Source organism: Marmota flaviventris, chromosome 13 (genome assembly GCF_047511675.1).
Source record: "Marmota flaviventris isolate mMarFla1 chromosome 13, mMarFla1.hap1, whole genome shotgun sequence".
NCBI classification, from domain to species: Eukaryota; Metazoa; Chordata; class Mammalia; order Rodentia; family Sciuridae; genus Marmota; species Marmota flaviventris.
The window spans coordinates 58,302,840-58,311,933 of NC_092510.1; the positions used below are offsets into that span (position 1 = coordinate 58,302,840).

The 9,094-nt window shown below is 36.3% G+C and overlaps 1 long non-coding RNA gene across 1 annotated transcript; it reads left to right on the forward strand.

Moving 5' to 3' along the window:
• The first annotated feature begins 3,237 nt into the window (after positions 1 to 3,237).
• On the forward strand, positions 3,238 to 6,190 carry LOC139701571 (uncharacterized). Its single transcript, XR_011704117.1, has 2 exons — positions 3,238 to 5,130; positions 5,967 to 6,190. It is a non-coding gene; the product is annotated as an uncharacterized lncRNA (long non-coding RNA).
• The last annotated feature ends 2,904 nt before the right edge of the window (positions 6,191 to 9,094 follow it).

Genomic DNA, 9,094 nt, shown 5'->3' on the forward strand with positions numbered 1-9,094 from the left:
TAGCATCTTTAAAATTGATTTTCTTCAATAGTTTATACTACTGTGAGAAACATCATATGATGTTAAATGTAAATTTCAGGATATAGAGTTTTATACAGTGTAATTTGAACCAACTTAAAAAAAATCTATGGAATAAAGGCTTGTAGGAAAATTACCAAAAGGGTAATAAAGACTGTCTTCAGATCTTGAGACAGTGGATATTTTTTGTCTCTTTACTGTTTTTTGCTTTACAAATTTTAGGTAACAATTGTGTTAACAATATGATAAAAGTGATAGAGTAAAAAAAGTAAAATAAAAATCTATAGTAGAAATTATTTTAGTTAAAGCTTATATATAGCTTTCATTTAAAACACTATCAAATTAAAAATATTATTATAAGTATCAGCAGGTTAATTAAGAAATGTGTGAAAGACCCCAGCCCAATAACTTTAGGCCCAGTAATAAATCACCAGGGCTTGCTTCCGCACCTGCACAGACATCAGATGTATTTTTCAGAAAATCAGTTAAGTGTAACCGATTAAGAAAGGACAGGATGGTTGGGAAAGGAACCGGCACGGTTGGGCAAATGGGATCATACAATGAAAAACCATACAATGAATAACAAATGGTTTTTATGTGGTTTTTCCAGGAACCTATAGTGAAAAACAAGTTTACCCTTTAAGTGACCTATATGCTGGATTCAAAAGAGCCAATGAGATACCTGTTACTGTGCTAGGAGGGAAACTGACCACTGTACCCTATAAAAGATCTGTACCCCAAAGCCCGGTGTGCCAGTTCACCGAAGCTCCGGCTGAGGTTTCGCTGGGCACCCGCAGGCGCCTGTGTATCAATAAATCACCTCTTGCGTTTGCAGCCAGTGCCTCGTGCGTCTTTCTTGGACAGGGAATCGGTGGGTCTTTCATTTGGCGAGCCAGCCAGGAGAACTCCTGTAACCCCGTCCGGATCCCTGCCCGAGGAACACCCGATAACCACTGGGAGGTAAGCTGGCCAGTTCGTGTCATTTTGTGTCTCTGTCTGTCTGGTTGTTATCTTGTTATCTGTTCATGCGCAGCGTCTGTACGATTACGCGTAATCGCTCTGTATTCTGGGCAGCTTGAGAAGGAGTTGACGAACTCTGACTTCTCCCCTGCCACCCTGGGAGACGTCCCAGGGGCTCAGGGAGGCCCATCTTGGGGGGGCCTCCAATGTTCTGTAGAGTACACTGTACTCGTGGGTGACGGAGGTGACGGTATCCCTCCTCTCCCTAATCCGTCAGGTACGTTCGGTTTGTGCTCGAGCCGCGCAGCGTTCTCTGTGTCCAGTCTGATATTTGTGTCTGTCTTCTTGCCTTTGCACTTTCTCACTCCATCTAAGACTAACATGGGACAATCTATAACAACTTTAACATCTCGCTTTGACTTTTCTCAAAGCCCTGTCCTCATTATTAAATTAGTGTTAATTGGCTTTAGAGATGGGAACCAAATTTTCAGTCACAAATTTTAACACTCTCAAGGGGACTTTTAAGGAGTCCCCACTCTGCTCTCTTGGGGAAGCCTAGCACTCGAAACAACTGCAAGCAGAGGATGGACTTTTTGGGAGCTGGCTACTAAAAAGTTAGGGAAAAAAAAAAAAAATGCGTAATGCCTAAGGTCAAACCAAACTGGAGGAACTGATCCTATGGGTGAAAGATAGGATTAAGGGACTCCCAGCAGCTGCCAGAGCCATTTAGCTCTGGGGAGTTCCCTGGGTCCTTATCTACATCTTAAGGATTACGCTACCTCTGTTTACTTAAAAAGAAGGGACACTGAATGCAGTAAAGCCAGTCAACTGAGACCCTTGATTTTACACCTATAGTTGCCCCTACATGAAAACATCTGGTCCACTCATGGGAAAGTCTATGGTGCCACTGATGGGAGTCATAATTAAATGAAAGTTCAAAACCTGGAGAGATATTTTCTTATCTGGTTGTCTGATTGTTTCTTAGGGATAATCTAGGTTAAATGTGTGTCTAAAAAAAAAATAATAATAATAATAATAATTTTTTATTGTAACAATCTGGTATCTGAATGGGTTTCTAAAGCATTGCACTATCTTGCAGTTAAAAGTTGGGTTTAAGCAATTGTTTGGTTTGATTTCAGATAGTTCATGCTAGAAAACTTAAATACTTGGGATAAAAAAAAAAAATTTTAAAGAGTTTCAATTTTGAAGTGGGTAGCCTGAAAAGAAATTAAAACGTTGGTCTGGCTCATAAAAATGACATTAGATAATTAAATAGCAATAGTCTTAGAAATTTTCAAAGCTTAATTTCAGATATATATGGTAGTGTGTGGGCAAATTTAATGTAACTCAATGCTACTTTAGAAACTTCAGAACAAGCAAAGTGGCTTAGAGGTACTAAAGAAATTTCTTCTGATGGTAGAGATCCTATTTCCAGTTTTATGTGAACAAGTTTTTCTAGTGTAAAAAGATATAAAATTTTAAATTTTGAAAATTGCTTCTTAAATTTGTATCATAATTTTCAACATCTAAACCTGGAAATATAACTTAAGGTTAAAATGCCTTAGGCCTAAAGTGTCTGCTCAACTCAAACTAGACCAAACCAAGAAGTAAATTGTATGGTATTTACTAACTACTGGCCAGTCATCTTTTTTTAGGATTCTTGTTTTTTTTTCTTAGATTCTGTATTTTTTTTGAGCTCGTGATTCTGATCCTGCAGACCTAGGTTAATGATTTTCTGATCAGTAAAGTTTTTTTTTTAAAAAAAAAAAAAAACATTGCAATGGAGATTTCATCTGCAAAAAGCTACGAGGCCTTTATTATTGTTATGTGTGCACACTCTTGTTATGTGTTGTATGTCGGTATGTCTGTATGTGTGTATGTCCATATATCCTACAATGATATAACAATTGACAGATGAGGAGCGCTCATAAAAAAAAAAAAAAATTAAAAATAGATCCAAATATCTTTAATTCACGTGATTCAAACGGTTCAATTTAGATTGGGTAAACAGATAAAAGTAAAGATGTCCTCAAAATTAAGCTTATAAGTTTCTCTAGGTGTTCAAAAAGGCCCTAATAAAATGTTAACTCTGCTTAAATTTAAAAGTTTACAAGTATTGTTTCAAAATGTGAACAAAAGGAGGTTTATGTAATTATGGTGTTATTAATGTGTTCATATCTTCCAGGTATACAAGTCTGTAAGGTAGAAGCTTCAAAAGAACATTATATCAAGCTGGTGTTCTAAAGTTGTATGGTAATTTTAGGCTTAAAAAAAAAATGTTAGAGATTCAATTATATCATTTGTGTTCTAAACTGAACTTGTTATCAATAAGATATGTACGGTTCCATGTTACTTTCTACTCTGAGGGTCTGAGAGCCTAATCTATGTAAAGGTTTTATTGCAAAACACAAAAGTACATTACAACTTTTCTATAAGAGGTTAAAAGCTTTCAGCCTTTAATTCATGTTTTAGGTGTGATATTAAACTTGAACAACAATTTATGTAAACTTTGTAAAATGATCAGCTTCAGAACTATAGTACTTGAGATTTATAAAGAGCCCTGCCTTACTTGAGATAAGGCTCTGTCCCATCTCACTACATGTGAAAGTGGCTATAAAAAAGTAAGCCAGATTTCAGTACAGTTAAAGTTGTGTCCAAAAATAGGTTTGTGCCAAGATTACTAGGATCTCAAACAGGAAATTATGATGTATAACCCTGCTAGAATTCAAGGTAGCTATTATATAAGCTAAATATGTTTTCACCCTAGTTAGTTTTGTTTTGAAGTTTGCTTATAGATAGTTTAAGGATTGCCTGTTAATGTTTTAAAGAGGTATTGCTTTAAGAACACAACCTGGGTCAACATAAGATAAAGAGTTATCACCTACAGGATAGAGAGATAAACATTAAAGCCCAGTGCTCTTAATATAAGGCTGTTGACTTATTTGCTGGATGTTTAAGATCAAGTTTTTAAAATTAGTTAAATTAAAAGGGCCAAGAAAACCAATATTCGGCTCTTGCCCTCTGAGTCAGTCTAAATCAGGGAATAGGGGACTTCTCCAAAGGGCTCAGCAACTCTAGGCCACATAACCTCCTGAGCAGGGAGATTAATGAGACCAGTGGAGGACAGGAAGCCAATCGGTGCATTTGCTGTAAAGAGGAGGGTCATTAGAAAAGGGAGACATCCCTGATGCTTCTGAGGGAAGCCACATGGTCAAGCAAGGCCTGGACCCATCCTAGCGCAAATGGCACTAGCAGAACTGAGAAGCTGCTATGAAGTTCCCGAGGACTCCCAGGATAACTCAGCTGACTGTAAACAATAGGTAGAAACAAAAGTCAGTTTGACTTGCTTCATCTTAAACACTTAGCAAAGACAGTCAAAGCCAAAGCACAGCTGTTCCTGGACATCTTAAATGATAATAATAGTTAAATGTAACTTCCATAAATAAGTAAACTGGAGGCTACAAAAGAGATTCTTAGACAGAAATGCCTGATAACTGTCAAAGGGACTGCTAGAATAGTTTTAGTCTAAGGCCTTTATTTCTAGCCAACGCAGGTAGGCTTGATGTTTGCTAATATGGTTATCCAGCCCTAAGTAGCAAAATTAAAAATTTCTCTATTAGACACAGAGGTTATACTAATAAAAGGATTTTGCAGGATCAGATGGCATTAAATTATTAAACTATATCTTAAAGGAAAAGACATCTGTAACCCTACATGTTAGTTGTTGTGTTGACATCCCTGACATTTCTGACAATGTGACAAATATCCTTAAAGATTTACCTGCTCAGATGGAAGCCATGTTCTCAGCAACTTTTTCGTGGAAATAATATCCTAGCTCCTAGTTCCTGGTACTGCCTGATAAAAAACATTGTTAATCTTTGTCTTGGCCATTATACTCATTGGCATATTTCTGTGCTGTGGCATTTATTACTGCATCAATATGGTTCCAGTACTAATAAGTTCTTGTTTCTCTTATAGACCACCCATCACTCAAATGGCCCTCCAGCCTATTACTTCTCAATTAGACTTTCATCATGGACCACTCGATAGACCCGATATTTTTAAGGGGGACTCCAAACTGCTTGCCCCACGCCGTCCCTTTTCAGCCTGAAGAAGCCAGAAAGATTCTCTTCGTCCCCCTTCCTCACAGCAGTAAGGAGTTCCCAAATTAAAAAAAAAAAAAATGAAGCCAGATTTAAAGTTAGGTAGTCAGTGTAGTTAGATAAATCGGGGGTCTAATATCAAGTGACCAAGTCTATCACTGTCTTAGAGAAATCTCTCTCTTCCCTCGCAGAAGTTGTACTACAAAATAGAAGGGGATTAGATCTGTTATTCCTTAGGAAAGGTGGTCTCTGTGTGGTTTTAAAGAAACAATGTTGTTTTTACGCTGACCATACAGGGGTAGTCCGGGAAACTATGGAAAAGGTCACTGAAAGGCTGGCCAAAAGAAAAAAAAAAAATTTGAGGCTCAACAAGGATGGTTTGAACACTGGTTTAACAAATCCCCATGGTTAACTACTTTGCTATCCACCATAGCGGGACCTTTAGTTATTCTGCTAATAATCCTAACGTTTGGACCCTGCATACTCAATAGATTGGTGCAATTCATGAGAGAGAGACTTTCTATAATCCAAACTATGGTTCTAACTCAACAGTACCAGTTGCTTAAACAACAAACAGGGTCACACACAAGCTTAATCCAAGAACCTGAGCAAGCAGAACAATGGATATAAGATTCTATCCATGATAAAGAAAAAGGGGGGAATGAAAGACCCCAGCCCAATAACTTTAGGCCCAGTAATAAATCACCAGGGCTTGCTTCCGCACCTGCACAGACATCAGATGTATTTTTCAGAAAATCAGTTAAGTGTAACCGATTAAGAAAGGACAGGATGGTTGGGAAAGGAACCGGCACGGTTGGGCAAATGGGATCATACAATGAAAAACCATACAATGAATAACAAATGGTTTTTATGTGGTTTTTCCAGGAACCTATAGTGAAAAACAAGTTTACCCTTTAAGTGACCTATATGCTGGATTCAAAAGAGCCAATGAGATACCTGTTACTGTGCTAGGAGGGAAACTGACCACTGTACCCTATAAAAGATCTGTACCCCAAAGCCCGGTGTGCCAGTTCACCGAAGCTCCGGCTGAGGTTTCGCTGGGCACCCGCAGGCGCCTGTGTATCAATAAATCACCTCTTGCGTTTGCAGCCAGTGCCTCGTGCGTCTTTCTTGGACAGGGAATCGGTGGGTCTTTCATGTGTAGGTGGTTTTCATATTTAATCCAAATTGATTTGTGAAGGCATAAAATTATTAGATCTTTTATGGCAATACCAACATATAATATAAAATCTGTCAGAGAATATATGATGCTTAGAGTAAACTTAAATAGCACATTGTCTCTGATTTGTATTGTAGCTAATATAGCATTGAATTTAAAAAGCTTACGTCTAGTAAAACAAAGGCAAATTAAATGTGAATCATAGTATAGTTCAGATATAGAATTAAAAAGGTCAGATTGCATCTGATGTGCATGTGGTAAAAATTTCTTCTCAAATTGTAGGCTCTATATTCACCTCACTGACTGTTTCTTTTGCTGAGAAGAAGCTTTTTAGTTTGAATCCATCCCATCTATTGATTCCCTAGGATATATAAAGAACTTAAAAATCTTAACACACATGCAGACACACACACACACACACACACACACACACACACACACAAATAACCCAACCAATAAATGGGCCAAGGAGCTGAACAGACACTTCTCAGAAGATGATATACAATCAACCAACAAACATGTGAAAAAATGTTCATCATCACTAGTAATTAGAGAAATGCAAATCAAAACTACACTAAGATTTCACCTCATTCCAGTCAGATTGGCAGCTATTTAGAATAAAAACAACAATAAGTGTTGGTGAGGATGTGGGGGAAAAGGCACACTCATTTATTGTGGTGGGACTGCAAATTGGTACAGCCAATATGGAAAGCAGTATGGAGATTCCTTGGAAAACTGGGAATGGAACTGTCATTTGACCCAGCTATCTCACTCCTTGGTCTATACCCAAAGGACTTAAAAACAACATACTTCAGGGACACAGTCACATCAATGCTTATAGCAGCAGAATTCACAACAGCTAAACTGTGGAACCAACCTAGATGCCCTTCAGTAGATGAATGGATAAAGAAAATGTGAGATATATATATATATATATATATATATATATATAATATATACACACACAATGGAATATTATTCAGCATTAAAAGAGAATAAAATCATGGCATTTGCAGGTAAATGGATGGAGTTAGAAAATATAATGCTAAGTGAAGTTAGCCAATCCCCCAAATCCAAATGCCAAATGTTTTCTATGATTTAAAGAAGCAGATTCATAATGTGGTTTGGTTGGGGGTGGCATGAGAAGATTAGATGAACTCTAGTTAGGGCAAAGGGGAGGGTGGGGAAGGGAGGAGGCATGTGGGTAGGAAAGACAGTGGAATGAGATGGACATCATTACCCTAAGTACATGTATAAGACACAAATGGTGTGACTCTACTTTGTGTACAACCAGAGATATGAAAAATTGTGCTCTATATGTGTAATATGAATTGTAACACATTCTGCTGTCATATATAACAAATTAAAATTGAAAAAGGGTCAGATTCCAGGAATTTCAAAGAAGAATACACTGTTTTATAAAGACTTTTTAGTTAATATCTAAAATAGATTGTAGTTTTTAAAAAAAATCTGCATTTGTTATGGATACATTTCATATATTATATGAGAATCAGAGTTTTTCTTTTTCTTTTTCTTTTTTTTTCTTTTGGTACCGGGGATTGGTCTCAGAGGCACTTGACCACTGACTCACATCCCCAGCACTATTTTGTATTTTATTTAGAGACAGGGTCTCACCAAGTTGCTTGGTACCTTGCTTTTGCTGAGGCTGGCTTTGAACTTGTGATCCTCCTGCCTCAGCCTCCCGAGCCACTGGTATCACAGGCATGCACCACCATGTCCAGCAAGATTCAGAGTTTTTCAATGGGCTACCGATTGTTTCATTGGCTTGACAATAATGAAAATGTTGTTAAGTATACCTTGCAATTTAAAATCAAGACAAGAGTGTGATAATGAATGAATATATATATATATATATATATATATATATATATATATATATCACAGGATGAAAATAGATTGTAAAATAATCTCAATAAATAAATAAATAAATACTTAATAAAATAAATACTTCATAGAGATATGAGGCATATTCTATCTTCTGCATAAATTCTAAAGACATTTAGGCTAACCCTTATTACATAAGGCAGAATTAAGAACAAAAGGTGAAGAAATGTTAGCAAATAGAAAAAACTTAGAATGGATGCCTATAAAGTTGTATCGATATTTTTCAGTGATTTATTTTATAATGCATTCATATCTGCTTCGATTACCTCGAATCAAACTTATGCAACTGATTTTGCTTGTTAGGAACCTATATATTACTAAAGAAAAATCCCTGTCTGGTAAGAAATGAATATTCAATATCTCAAAGATAACTTGTTTCACAAATGGAAAACAGAAAATAATCTCTAGTGAAGGTGTAGGAGCCTATAAGGAGATAAACTCAGAAAAGGAGAGATGTCAGCAATATTTTGTAGATACTACAAATAAAAATCATATGTGATTATTTTATCATTTATAGTCCTCTAAAATATTAAAAACCTGATAGCTTTAGGACAATATTTATATCACAATTCACTTTTTCATTTTGGTTTATACTTAGATTTTATTAAAAGAAATGCTTTCTCCCCTTATGAAGTTAAGACCCTTATGTGCTATCTCTAAAAGGCTCTCAAAGATTTCACTTTTAAGAGAAGACAATGTGTATTTTCTTATTTTTAATGTATTACTAACATTTTTAAATCAAAGAGTAAAACATTTGCTATTTCCCCCTTCCTTATTCATATCTCCAGGTATATGTGAGAAATAATAGTATATTACAATAGGAAATATTTCCTGTACGTTTGCCATTTCAACATCTTCATTCTTCAGATGAAAAATTTAAGATGCCAAAGGTTAAAGTTTTACCCATCACTCCTTTTACTGCACAGGG